Here is a 15,855-nt window from a genome sequence, read left to right as displayed (position 1 = left end):
TCAGCCGGTTTGACGTTGCGGTTTGACGGCACGAGTTTAGTGGTGTGGACGCTGACGGAGGTTCGTTGTTGGGTGGCGCTCTTCCATTCCCTACTCTCTGTTTGTTCCCATTCTCAAGTGTCAGCGTGAGGTTGTCGCCCTAAGGCGGTTTGAAGCAGTTGTTGTTGTGGACGCTGACAACGATTCGTTAGTGGCTGGTTTACGGCTAGAGTTTGTATTTTGGTCCTTGTGAGTGTTGTGACAGGCATGGGGGTTCGTGGGGGTTAACGTGTCGAGGGCGTTGCAGTGAAGTGGTGTTGGCTGATGCATAGTGCTTAATTGCCACAGGAAAAGGTCAGGATTTGTTTTTTATGATTGAATGTGTCATAATTTTTGAATTATATCGGTCTTCCTTAATTAGAATGATTGAAATTTCCATGTCTCGTGTTGTCAAGCTTGCTTAATTGTGCATATTATTTTGTTGGTGCATGATTTTGTTACATTTGAGTTATTAATGTTCATATTTGTATGAGAATGTTTGCAATGACTGAATGATCATGAAGGTGATTCTATTACATTGTGTAGGTGTTGCTCGTTTGTATAAAATGGGGCTAGTTTGTGTTTGGGCAGTTTCCCTACCTTTTCTTGGCTGTGACATTATTATTTTTTTGTTTTGGGGAAACTTTTATATAGGCCTTGGGAGGGATTATGAGGAAATGTTTGACACGATAGTTTAGTAAGGATATATTATGCATTAAGTGCTTTATTCGGTTGACTTGCATATTTATATCTTGGTTGTTTGTTTATTTATTTATCCTTTATAAATTGGAGAAAATATAAACTAACTTCAAAGATTCAATGTATATGTAGAATGCATGAGAACATTTACTCTTGGATAGAAGACACCAATGTCAACTTTCTTAGTATTTTTTGCCATTAATTGATGATCATTTCCCTATACAAATTTAAAACTTGTGGGTTGATAGATCCTCTGAGCTGGACAATGTACTGATTATGAAATAATTGATTTTCTTTGTGTGTTCTAATCTGAAGAACAACTTACACCTTTTCTAAAGTTTAGTTTTAACATTTTAACCAAATATATGAGTTCAATGTCAATTTCTGATTGAGATGTCTCTTGTTTAAATTTTGACTTGTTATAATAAGACAACTCGTTTTGTTTGTTTGGGTTCTTGATGTAGATTTAATCTGGAAAAAGATTGAACCATTTCTTGGATCAAAGACAATTTTTCAGGTAATTTTAAATGTAAAATTTGTGTAGAGGTCATTGATGGAAGCAGAAAGAGGAATACTATAACAATTGAAAGGATAATGATGATGTTGATTGGTTTATGTATTGCAAATTTGCATGAATGTTGCCCTGATAGAGTCTTACAATGTTTTGATTTTCTTTTCATAATTGATTGATCGTGTATATAAGTTATTATGCGGATAAATTGTGTGGCTAAATTAGTATTATGATGCTTGTGCATGACTTTGTGGTATATATTGATGTCAATATAATTGTATATTTTTGGATCCGTTATAGTTGGTTTTTGATTAATAATTTCTTTTTAAAGTTAAAAATATGAATTTAATGTGTATAGCGATAACCTTTTTAGAGGTGGTTACTTGTAATAAGTCTCCAATGAGAAGAAACTACTTCATTGTAGTTTAAGACTTTGAAGATACAAATTTTAGGTTAAGTGGGATAATACTTTAAATACATTTATTAATTTTAACCATATTATCTTAAATATACGGATTACTTAAAAAGTTAAGGTGAGAGATTCAATTAAATATAAAGTTTTTAAAATAAGGTTTTGAGAGTTTTAAATAGAAAATGATGGGAATAAAGAAAATGCGGTAAAACCATCCTGAATTAATGTTTGATAGACATAGCAACATTGATAAATAAGCAAACAAAAATAATCAGGCTGCCACTATTATGTTATTATTATTGACGTTGATATACTGATGTAACCTTTTCATGTTTGGAGTTGCATTTAAAGTATACAGTCTCTCTGGAGTGTGTATGTATTCTGCAATAAAAATGTAGATGGGGTAGCTTTTCATTATTGTGATTGTTAACTTTAGAATGTATAAAGAGTTAAAAATATTTTGATGAGGGGCCCTCATGTTGAAATGAGAAGGGGAAAAAATGATGATAGTGTGCTATGGTTGAATGAATCCTGGGAAAAAATAAATTGTTGGTAGATTAAAGAAAAGGAGGCCCCCACCCACCATGAAGAAACATCAATTAGGTCAGTGTTAATGGCATGGGAGGTTATGATGCTCCCTTTTGTGCCTTTCACATTCTTGATTTGCAAGCACTTTCATGTATCACACTATTTATTCACTCACTTGTTTCAAATCCACCCTAATCTTTTAAAGTTTTAACTTTTTAGCTGGGTTTGGGACCATCTCTTACTTTGCTACACTCTCTGATTAGGCACATTCCGCTTGGTCAATCCCTGTTGAGTTGTTCTTCACACCAAGTGGTATTTTTTTCTTCTTCTGTGGGTTTATTTAATATTAATTTCTTTTGTGTCACACTTGGGAGAGGGGTGCAAACTGATATGTATAAGACATTTAATTATGAACTACTTTTATGCATCTTTCTAAAACTTTAAAACCAATTTGATATTTATTCATCATTTCAAATTAAAATATATATTTGTACTGTTCAAGAAGAATATATTTAAAAAAAGATGAATCCCTCTTTCATACATTCTTGTATAATTAAAATACATCCATTTATAACTAAAATCACTATATAAACACAAATTTAGAATGAAAAATTTGAAATATTATATAAAAAACGTTTTGTAGAAGGACTTATTCTATTAACAAGTTAAAAATATGAGTGTATCGTATAAATTCTTTTATCATCTCATATTATATTTCTTGCATGAGTACAATACTAAATCAATTCTAAAACATATATTAGATAGGTTCCGCAATCGTATTAGATTAGTTTCGCAATCATATTAATACATACCAATATAACATGTTAAAGACATATTAGATCAATTATAAAACAATCGATCTAATACAAAAAAAACATTTTCAAAACAACAATAATTATCAATGTCTGTTTCCAAATCTCCATCATCTTCGTCTTCAATCTTAAATCCCAAATACACCTTAGAATCGCCAAAAGAAGGAATTTGCAAAGAATTATAATGGCGTTGTTAGCAAAAAGACATTGCAATCTGACGAGAAAGAAAAAAAAAACAAAAAAAAAACTCAGTTTGAAAGCGAAAGAGATTGAATAATTTTTTGTTGTGATTACTTAGAAAGAGTGAAGCTAGATCTAGTACCTTTTAATACAAATTGGTGACTAGTGGGTGGAGGAACTTGAGCAATGGAACAATTGCATTTATTAGATTAAACACTTTTTAAACATTCCTTTCATTTTTCTAGCTACACAATTTGCATATGTTAGGCTAGATTTAATACTTTATGTTTGACATGATCTAATACGCTTAAAATTATGTTTACACTTATTTGTTTAAGTATACAATCAAAACCAAATAAATGGGGTTTGTTGTGATGGGCTTTCGAGAGAATCACCTGAGAGAAACAACATTAATGAGACTTAAATCCAACCACATAATAAAGGATTGATACTACTCTCAACCTAAGACCTTAAGGAAATGAGTTTATGGGTCTTTATCCTTATATGGTGCTTCACTTTCTCATTTCTAGTGAATATAAGTCTTAGACTCACACTTGGATTTCCAACAAATCTCTCTCTCAAAGGTGAGTTCCTTCCACATTAGTTACACTCCCCCTCAAGTGGAAGCATTCCTAACCATGAGTACTCATTTTCGTATTGTTGTTCATCTTTACAAGACACTTTATACAAAGGCCAAATTGTACTCGTATGAGTCGGTCATCAAGATTAACCATCAACTCTGATACCACTTGTTGGACCAAGCACTTACCAATAAGCCAAAAGCTACTATCCTCTGCCACAAGACAATTATGCCACTTATAACAATCTCCCCCTCAACAATTGTCACACTAGCTAGGAATCACACTCTTCGAATGTGAGTCAGCCCACACAGTTTATGCCATGAGATAATTGTGCAATCCACTATAATCTCCCCCTGAACAATTGACCACTTGGCTCTAATACCACTAATGGGTCTTTCTAGAGAGATCACTAGGGAGAAACAACACCAATGAGACTTTAGCCTAACTACATAAGGGATTGACACCACTCTCAATTCAAAACCTTAAGGTGATGAGTTTATGGGTCTTTATCCTTATATGATGCTCCATTTTCTCTTTTATACCCAATGTGAAACTTCGACTCATGTTTGGTTTCTCAACATGTTGATTTCTTGACTTTCATTTAAACCAATTAAATCATGAAAAAATTCTTCGAAAACACTTTTATCACAAAGTATAAATACCAAGCATCACACCCTTGCTCAAACAAATCTTAAACTTAATAATTATACATATGTATAGAACTATTAATTCTTCATCAAGATGAGCAAAACTCCACCAAAGTCTTCATCTTCAAATGGTTACATACATTGAATCATATTTTCAAATTATCAAATTAGCAACTAAAGGGTACTTAGAACTAGAAAGCATTAACTAAACAAAAATGTACACATTAGTCACAAAACATGCAATTTACTTTTATTTTTACCTCATGAGCTAAATGAAATGGATATTAACAGTGCATTCCTTAATGTTGTCGTAAGGGAAGAATTTATGTGAAACAACACCTAGGGCTCAAGGGTAGTTATTTTTTTAAAATGTTTTGAAGTCAAACAAAATATTATAAAATCTAAAGCAAGTTCTTCGATCATGAAAATTTTAATTCATTTTTATTAAAAGTAGGTTTTGAAGAAAAAAAAAAGTAGATAGTATTGTTTCATACACACTTTTGTGTCTAACTTCCTTATAATTCAAATTTATAAACAATCTTTTCAATGTTACTAATGAACCTTTTTTTCAGAATTTGCAAGTAAGTTGAAGTTCTTCCAATGATATCTGATCAAGCAAACAGAAAATGACATTTCTACTTATTAACCACAATGTAAACAATGAAGACTATTCAACAATTTTAATAGGACTAGATGAAGAATTATGAAAGTGGAAAACATAGTCTATCCTTATGAATAGTTCCCTTTTATACTTTAATTTAAACCTAACGTAATGTTTGTTGTATGTTTCTGTGCATATTTCCAATCTAACTCAAAAGAATTCATTTAATATCCGTTAAACGAATTTTTTGTTATCTTATTCAACATTGGACCTTAGTATTTTCTTAAAGTGTAGAAAATATTTTAAATTAGACTACTACAATATAGATTACAGTGAAAACAAAGTGAAAAGTACATGTGACCAATTCTATTTTATTAGAGACAACCTTGTGCCATGTGGAAACAAAAAACAATAAATCACAAGTCTCTCAAATACTTACATTTCAATAAGTTGTTTCTTACAACTGCAATGGATAAAAAAACTAACTAGAAACAATATCTATGAAAGTATAAGTCCTTTCTATAAATTGCATTTTTGCATTCACTTAACAAATGAATGCAATTTTAAGATATTTACTTCGTCATCTAAATAAAACTACATAAAATATGAGATTATTCTATATTTAATTATCAGAATAAAATATGCATTTGGGTTTGGTAAGGATCCTTATCTTTATATGTATATTCATTTACAATGAAAAGTTAGAACTATGTACATTCTTTTGGTAAAAAGAGTTTAGGGAACGTTGTTTTTTTTTTAAGATTCGAACATTTAATTTTTTTTAAGTATTTTAATGAGGATATATATTTTTATAATTCACATTGTACGAAACATAAGATAGTACGAAAGACCACATTGTAAACTGATGCATGAATTTTATTTAAGGAAAATATTTGATAAAACAATATGTGTGTGTGTTCAAATAATTATTTTTAAAATAAATTATTTTTCAACTATTTATTTTTAAAAATATTAAATGCTATATATAAGATGACTTACATGGATATAAATGTATGATGAAAATTATTTGAGTGTAAAAGGATAGAGTAAAGTATTAGAAGAAGTTATTTGTTGTTTATATATATATATATATATATATATATATATATATATATATATATATATATATATATATATAAATAAAATGACTTCTTAATAATGGAAAAGAGTTGGTGCAAATAATGGAAAAGTATGGTTTAAATAAACATTATAAAATATTTACTAAGGATATAATGTGCATATTAATATTTATACAATTCTTCCTACATTTTGAATAAATTTTATTGAAAAGAAAACACTAAAAATATATGATGATTATATGATCATATTAAACGATGTATAAATAGGGTAAACTAATTTTTTGTTACATTAAACACCTAAAAAATAGTGTATTTATAACTTAATGTAATGTATATAATTCAAAACATAATATGAATGCATATATAAATTACTTAATCACAATATTTCATCAAATAATAATTCATTAAATAATATAAAATGTTTCTTCTCTATTTTTAAATATAAAAATGTTAAAATCAAATGCCCGACGGAAAATAAATAAAGAATATCCAAACAAAAGTATCGTTTGAGCCCATGCAAGGGCCATCACGCACATCAGCAGTGCCTAGAACAGCCATGACTTAAAATTCCCAACAAAATACGTAAATTATTGTTATTTTTTTGTTAGAACATATACATAGATCATAGAAGTTGTTATTTTCTCCTTTGAAAAGCTCAAATTAGCACGCGCATTTCCTCAAATCTTGTATCCCTATCACTATTCAACTCAAAAGTATCGAAAAGAAAATTATAAAAGTAGCACTCGTTTGGATCAGCACAAAATTTTGGTAACCCACAAATGAGGATCCTGATACAAAAAGGTGAAACAATGACTCCTATCTACATATAGGATCTTTTCTTCATTGCTTATAACTTATGATTGATACCTTATTTCAATTACTTTTATTTTTTTTATTGATTGGAAAATTTATTTTAACTTATGAGTAGTGTCGGGTTAACACTACAACAATGGTAAATTATCGATGAAGTTTTATTGAGGAATTTAAATCTTTTGATAATTATAATTTATTATGGAATTTCTTGTTTAATTTATCGATAAAATTATTTGTCGGTATAGTCATATAAAAAAAATTTGACAAAAAAGTTTGTTGATAATGTTTTGTGAATATTTTTGACAAAAAGATAAGTTGATAAATTTAGTGCAATGAAGGATATCAAAGTTATAGATTTCCTCCGTGCTTTCTCCACTAAAACATAGAACTTTTTCCTCAAAGTTAAGACTCACTTTCTCCATTAAAACCAGCGATTAAGACCTGTTGCCGTGAAATAGCCCTTTAGTGAGCCTACTGTCAAGAAGCTGCCCACCCTGCCATCAGTGAAGGGGGTCGTTGCCTTGTGTTTGGGTTGAAGATGTCATTGCACCCCTAATCTCTTTCCCCAATTGTGTTGCCCATAGTCCATTCAAGAAGAAGAAGAAGTTGTGTTATTTTCACTTGTATGGACTATGGTTCTAGTTGTGTTATTTACATAGGAAGGATGATGTAGGCTACACATGTAGGAACGAGAATCCAGGGGTTGGGAGAGTGAAGAGTGGGTGTAGTAGGAATGAGTGATAAAGATGGAAAAACTAGTTGTGCGTGGAGAAGAGTGGGTCCTTGCGTGAGAGAAAAGAAACGAGCGAGAGAATGAATCTTTGAAGCATGGGAGTTATGTGCATGCTGGTTGCATTTAAGCTCAAATGGGTCATTACATTGATATATTTTTAGTGGTTTTGGCATAAGAAGAGGGTGAGGAGGCAGTGTTGATTTATGGCTGGCATAGGTGGTGTTGATCTTGAATTAACGGGTAAGATAGTTTTGATGTGTGATTATTATGGTTGTCAAGTGGGTTTTGTAGGAATGAGTAGTATATTATATTTTGGTTGTTGTGAAGTTGTGGAGAGAGTGAATAATACATGCGGGAAGTGGTTGATGTAAAGGCTGGGTTCCTAACAAACATAACCATGAAGATTGGTGCAACATAATAGATATATATTTAGATAGTGGAGGGGCTCGGATTCAGGCATTTCAATAGTCTCTAATACTACATTTTTTTTGTTGGCATAGTATACTTGGATACATTAGTTTTGGGATGGAAGGACCAAGATATGTTAACAACTTTTTTAACAACTTTTTGACAATAGATTATGTGTCACTATTTTATTGATTCGTATATTAGAAACGGACCAATTACGAACTACCACATAAGCGGTTGTAAAAAAGTTATCAAAAAAGGTTATTAAAAAAACATTTTCCTAAATGGAATTGGTTGATAGAAGAAGAAGTTGAATAAATTGGGGTGCACGTAAAAGTTGTTTGTTTGAAGTAAGGATCTTCACGTGCAAAATAGTTTTACATAGTAGAAATTTATGTTTCACGTAAAGAGCTTTTGGAATGGTTCGTTTCACGTGCACAAGGGCTTTGAATGAGGTTAAATGCATGTTGTGTGGTGTTGTGGCATGGTTATGGTAGTCATATTGTAGGGAGAATCTCTTGAGAAAAGATCGTTTAGAGAAAGACTAGATCATCTAGAGCATCTCTAGTTTTGAAGTTTAACAAATAAACCTAAACAAAATAATCATAAACAATCAAATGTTTAGGAAAAAGGAAAGGACATAGATATATCATGCAAAGAATAAAATAATAAAATCTCATTCTCTAATGGTCATAAGAGAGAGAACATTTGAACACTAGAAAATGAACAACATAGAATCATCTAGGTATCCATCAAATGAATCATCTAGATGCCCGCTTAACTGGAAAAAAAAACCTACAAAGAAAAACATATAAAGATTAGAAGCATTTAAGTGCCAAGCAAAATCAGAGTAAAAATTAGAGGTCATAACTAAGGCTACAAGAGGCATTTAAATATCAAATAGCAAAAGAGATAAGATAAATTGACTAGACGTATTCTTGAGAAGAAGTGTCTAATGAGTAGAAAAAACCTACATACACTTGTCAAGACATTGTGCTTAAAGATATATAAATATATATACACTCACAAAGTGATAAGTATAAAAGTGTCTAAGTAAACCTAGTAAAGCATTGAGTGCAAAAATCTATCAAGTGAAACGTGTTTTACAATGGGTGTCGTCTAAAGGACATATGCGCAAAACAAAGAGATATAGTTTAAGTCTTAAGGACAACACTTCATCCTTGAGAAAAGTAAAAATACCAAAAATTGATGTCTCAATGAATCAGTGCTACAAGAAATAACTAAAGCAAAAACATCGTCTAATGAATATTAACTCTAAAAAATAAAGATGTGATTTGAAACTTATAATCAATGGAAAATGTCTTACAAATAATATCGTTTGATGAAAAGTACGTCAATCCTTGTGTATCAAATTACTTTTCATCTATAAATGTCTAACGTTTTGCAACGAACAACAATATGCCTTATATTGTTTAATATTATCTGAATTTTGTGATCAATTGATAAATTTATTGACATGGTGTATGACAAGATGTTTTGAACATATAATGCAAGATAACATTAATAAACAATCAAAACATTTAATGTCACTTAATGCATGTATGGTAAAAGTGATGTTTCACTTGTATACGTTCTCCTCGTTTATTGTGTAGATTAGAATTACACAATGGATTAATCTTAGCAACTACATACATGGATAAAGACATTGATAGAAGAAAAGAACGTTCTGAGGATGATCTAAGTATAAACTCCTACTTAAACATGATATAGAAGTCGCGCTTCAATCAATATATGATAAAGTAGTGTACCTTTGCATGACAAGACAAGTGAGTGTGACAATGTATCAGGTAGATACTAGACGTCTAGGAATGCTAGGAGTGACTAGAATACTCTAAGTGCCAAGAGTGTATAGAATACTCAAGTGCTAAGAGTGGCTAGAATACTCGGGTGCTAGAAGTGGCTAGAATACTCAAGTGCTAGGAGTGGCTAGAATACTCAACTAGACAATGTATCAAATTGATACCAAATGTCTAGGGATACTATAAATGATGAAAAATTATGCATAACCAAAAGTGCGTGAAACTCAACTAGATAGAAGTTTAGGGATACTAGGAGTGGTGAATAATACTTCACAACCAGGAGTGTGTTAAACTCAACTAGATAGAAGTTTAGGAATACTAGGAGTGGTGAATAATATTGCACAACCATAAATTGGTCAAACTTCTATGTAATCTTTGAAAAAGATAAATAAAACCTCTCAAGAGTTCCTGAAAGAGATTGGACATAACTGGAGCAAATTAGTATAAAATTCTTGTGTTTATTGCTTCATTATATTAAATGTCTTTTTGCCTTCATTAAAAAATTACAGCTTTTGAACAAGTGATCTAAATTCTTTATTTTCCTATACTCACTAGACATTTATTTTGTGAATTACAACATGAGTAAGCACACTTTTATTCAAAAGTAAGGTACTTAAAGTGCTCATTTTAAAACCTACACTTCCTTCAATCACTAGAGTGTAAAAGCTATACATAATTCTTCTTGTGAAAACCTTCTAAGAAATTCCTATAAAATCCAATGTCTAAAAATTTCTTTGGCTACTAATTTGCATTTATTTATCAGAAGCTATGTACGAGGTAGTGGAAAGAGGTTCTCTTTGCCAGTGCAAGGCAGTGGAAGAGGATAGTTCGAGTGTTGTACCTTCTCATTTGTGCGATGTAGTGGAGAAGGGAAAGATGTTTCGTCATTGCTTCGACTCATTGCTAAGTATAATGTTTGATCGTCGAATGTCGTGCTCAACTCAGATTAATATTGCAGATTATATGTAGTAACTAGGGAATGACTCCTAGATCGTCTCTCAAGGACCAATTTTTTATTTTGTCATAAGATCAAACACGTAATGGGAGGTTTGAACAGTTTTACGAATTGAAATTAACACAACAGTTAACTTGGACTAAACAGCGAGTAAAAACGGTTGGTCACTAGTTCAATTGCAATGTTTCATATCCTTGATTAACATTAAATTACACACTCCTCTCACCCTTAATCCAACACAAATTAACCAACTAAGCAAATGTTAATCTAGTCTTCAAAAATTTGAATTAAGCAAACACAATGTATATGTCTAATCAATTTTGCACGCAAAAATTAATCAACTAAGTGGAGATTAAACATGAATTAGGCAACTAAGTGTGTACATAATTGCAAGCACAAAGCATATTAAGCATTATGCAAAATACGAGAAGCGGAATCAAAATGATAGCACAATAATCTCAATGGCACATTTTCAATCTCTCTAGTCATCAACCAATAGAATTCAAGCTACCATTGAATAGAAATTGAAGAACACAAAACAAAGTAACATCAACTCTGGAAAATGCAATGCAGCAGTAAAACGAAAAAGAACAAAAACCTACAATGTAGTAGAATAAAAACCTAATAGAAAACGTAACAACAAAATGAAAAGGAAATTGAAACAGAGAAAACGAAACTGAAACGAAATGTAATGTAATACTGGAAACGTAAATGGAAAGGAAATAGAAACTGGAAAACGTAAATGCAGAGAGCAAATTAGACAAAAAATGAAGGTGAAAAACAGTAAAACACAAATCGAAATTGAAATGAGATTGCAATAAAATTCTAAAACAAAATTAGTTCATGAAAAGAGAAGGAAAAACGAAATTAAAATCTAAGGGAGAGTCTTGTGCTACTATTCATGTTCCAACCATATGAAAGGGAATAAAAATGAATGAATGGGAGTTATGGCTGCATGGACACGTCACCCTAGGTCAGCCCTCTTTTGGGTCTTTCCTAATTCACTAAAAATGGCCCAATGTTCAAGTTTGCCCAAAAATAAGAAGGAAACCAAATTTAAAATGAAATTAAACTACAATGTTGATGTGGAAGTAGAAAATAACGTGGCAACCCTCTTGAAGTCCCAATTATAATTCCAAAATTTACCTTGAAAATAATAATGGAAATAATTAAGCTCGGATAATTTAAATTAATTAAAATATAAATTATTGGTCAAATTAAGCCCAAATAACAAAATTGAGATAATAATAGACAGTTAAGCACAATTCACTAATTAATTTATATGTAGAAAGCTAAGTGAATAAGACAAATAATGATTCATCACTCCAGCTCATTGCTAAGTATAATGTTTGATGTGGGATTCACCGAAGTTGTTATTCATAAGTCCTTAAAAGGCAAGGAAAACAGGCCTACTGTGATGGTAGGGCGACTTTAACAAAACAGTTATGATTAACAGATGATAAGGTAGGGTATGTGGAATAAACCACTGGTTTTTTATAATGTTGTGTAACTATATTTGTATAGTTTGTATAATTGATAATGATGAATATTAATATTTGTGAGTTCTATTATTCTATTTAATTCTCAATTAGCTTAATCATGTGTTTGTTTATTATATGTACAATGATCATATAATGTGTGTCGTTATACAGAAACAACCATAGACTTTTTTCAAGGGGCTTTCCCTCTATAGCTAGGGGTATATAGTTATCATTATCAACAACATCCCCCATGTCAATGTGGCAGGATTCAAAGAATACAATAATTCTTTGTTTTCAATAGTCAAACTTTCCCCCTTGAATAGGGAAGGGCGATTAATGACATATCCTTCGTTTTTCATTGCGAATTTGGATCGTTCCTCTAGTTCAACTATGAACTAACCCTAATAGGTTAGCTCTCATACCAACTAAAAACAAAGGTAAACTCTATAAATAGGGAAGGGGTGGGGTTAAATAGAGTTTAAAAGAAAACTTTTAACAATTTAGTCTTAGATGTTGTTTGTAGGGGTTAGATGATTTGAAAACAATGTTACACACTTGAGGATTATTAGAAAGCTTTTAGAAATCCAAAAGACAAATAACAAAGAGAAGACTTCTTTTTATACTAGTCTACTCCATTTGAGTTACGTGTAGTTCCCCTTTAAGCACTCTTAAAGGGTTCCACTATCTTTGAAAAGATACAACGAGTTTCACAACTCTTGGTTTACAACAAGTGGAACCATTCCAGTATAAAATAGTCCAATTGACTATAATGTTTAATCCCCCTTAGTTAAACAACCAAGTGTAGTAAATCACTTATAATTATACAAAAGCAACAAAGTATTTTTAGAAACAAGTACAAATTGAGAAGCTCTCTTAGAAAGGATTTAAGTCAATATAAAGTTTATCTGAAAACTTGTTACAAAGAGTTAGACGATGCAAGAGAATGACAACGTAAGAGTATATGCAATTATGATTATTTTTTCTTTTCTTCATGTGGTCCTTTTTATATAGGCAACTTCAAAAAATATATGGTACTCATAAGCATTCACTTTGATGTAGCTGTTGTAGCCCTCTATAAGGTCATATTCTATTTTGCTTTTTGTTGATACAATTGTGTTGCTTGAATGGATTAGGCAAACATAAGGAATTAAAGAAACATTCCTAAGGATTTGTTCACTTGAATGGATTTGGGGGAGAGTGATTGAATGGATTTGAGAGAATTTGAAAATAATTTTTGTTGTTGTTTATTTGAGTGGGTTTGGAGGTAGGTGAGAGTGGATTTGGAAGTAAATTTTTTTAGTCTGTCACATCAATCAAATCCTACACTAATTCTGACAAACATTGCTTCCAAATCCACTCTCACTTACCTTCAAATTCACTCAAATAAACAACAACAAAATTTATCTTCAAATCCTCTCAAATTCACTCAATCACTCTCCCCCAAATCCATTCAAGTGAACAAAGGGTAAAATTTCTTCGCTTCTCTTAACGTTCTTCTAAACCAGTGGAGAACATTTGAATAAAGAATTTATCCTTTATGTATCTACACAAAATAAAGAGAAACAAAGAAATAGACAAAAGAGTATTAATCGTACATTTGGATTTAAAACATTAGACGTTTATTATAACATTTAGCGTGGTCCATGTACTATAGAGTTTATGCTAATATATTTATCAAATCATTGCTTTTAGAGTAATCTAATAGGTTTATGCTAGACTCGTCTCTTTAGCGTTTAGGATAGACACTACGTTCAAGATATTGTTTAATCATATATCTTAGACAATCATTTTCATAGACATTATTTTGTTATAAGCTTTTGTTAAACATCAAAATAAAGAATTCCTATATGATCTTTTCTTAAGAAGGAATTTTATCATCAATCATTCATTGAGATTGACCATTTTTAGTCATTTGTCACATTTAAAGTTACTTGCTGTTGCGAAAGCTTTGCACCTACTATAGTGATGATGGAAAGATTTCAATTTTTGAATCATTTATTGCAATCCATGGTTTTTAGCAAAGACTGGAGTTCCTATAGAGAGGATGATGTGGGTAAAATCCCAAGTTATTAAAGATTTTTTGAATAATGTATAATGGGACGAAGTCATGTATATTTTGACTTTGATTGAGCTTATATATAACATGCTTAGAGCTTCTGATTCAAATAATATCACTTTTGTTTGGTCTATGAGATGTGGAATACTATGAGATGTGGAATACTATGAATGATATATTTTGACTTTGATTGAGCTTATATATAACAAGAAAAGAGTGAAGACAATTATATATAGGAAAGAAAAAATAAAGAAAATGATACCTCAACATGTTATGAAGTTGTTTACAATGTACTAATAACAAGGTGGAGTAAAGGTTGCATTCCTACCCATGACTCATTCAGTCAATCCTAGGTAAATGTATCTTATCCATACTTATTTTGTTAATAATTTATATCTAAATAATTAGAAAGTTATTAATTTTTATACAGTTTTTTTATTCTCAATTTGTGTTCATAGATATTAATTATAGTGAAGAATCACTTCAAGAGACTTCAAATACGATCCCTCAAAGAGATTTCTAAGAAAAGGAATAGGTGTCCGGAAAAAAATTACCCAACTAATAAGGACCAAAAAGAAAGGTTACATTTGAATTGAAGATTTGTGGATATTAGATCATATATATCTTTGTGGGTGTGGTTCTTCTAAGCCTATCCTTTAAAAGCTAGCATTGAAACTTCTTGTACAATACTACTCATTTATTGTTGTGAAAGGAATTGAAGTACCTATTTAATCATTCACTTGTTAAAAAGAAATAAGTTGAATACTAAAAGAGTAGAAAACTTAGTTTATGGCTAGGAAGAATGAAACATACAACTAGGAGATCACTAACATGTGGTACATTAGTGGTGATGCACGGGACAATGATGTTGAAAATCTTATATAGAAGTTGTCTTATTTATAAATGATACTCAATGAGAGAAAGAATTTTCTATTTCTAGGCAATAACAATAAATAGTAATTTACAATCTGTTAAAATGTTTAAAATTATATTTTACCATTTGTAATTCATACATACAATTGAGTTTAATATATTTAACATATTCAATTTAAATAATATGTATTAATAATTTTTCAATAGTGATATGATTTAACACAAATTACAATAACATTATATATTTTTTAATATAAAATTAATTGTCATATCAAATTAATTGTCATGACTAGCATAAAAGCCTTGTTAATAGGAAAATAAAAGTCATATGCCTTTAGGAGTGTACTTGTAGGATGATTGTGATTAATGGAGGAAGATTTGGTGTAACATAGCATTAATGATAGGACGATTCATCTCCTATCTAACATTTTGTCCTGCTTCTGTCTCATTTATGGAAATCATGATTCTTCGTTTATGACTGTCTCTAAGGGCCGTAGGGGCCAATATTCTGGAGAGGCAGAACAATCTCTGTAATTAATGCCTTGGATTTTCAGGTGTAAAATTCGTGTGTTATCTAATCAATCCAGACTTCATAGTCTAGCTGTCTTATGTTTTATTGCAGATCAATCTCATTGGAGACTAGCAGTG

The sequence above is a fragment of the Vigna umbellata genome, chromosome 1 (genome assembly GCF_029865625.1).
Source record: "Vigna umbellata cultivar VRB3 chromosome 1, Vumbellata_1.0, whole genome shotgun sequence".
NCBI classification, from domain to species: domain Eukaryota; kingdom Viridiplantae; phylum Streptophyta; class Magnoliopsida; order Fabales; family Fabaceae; genus Vigna; species Vigna umbellata.
This window is presented reverse-complemented; position numbering follows the sequence as displayed.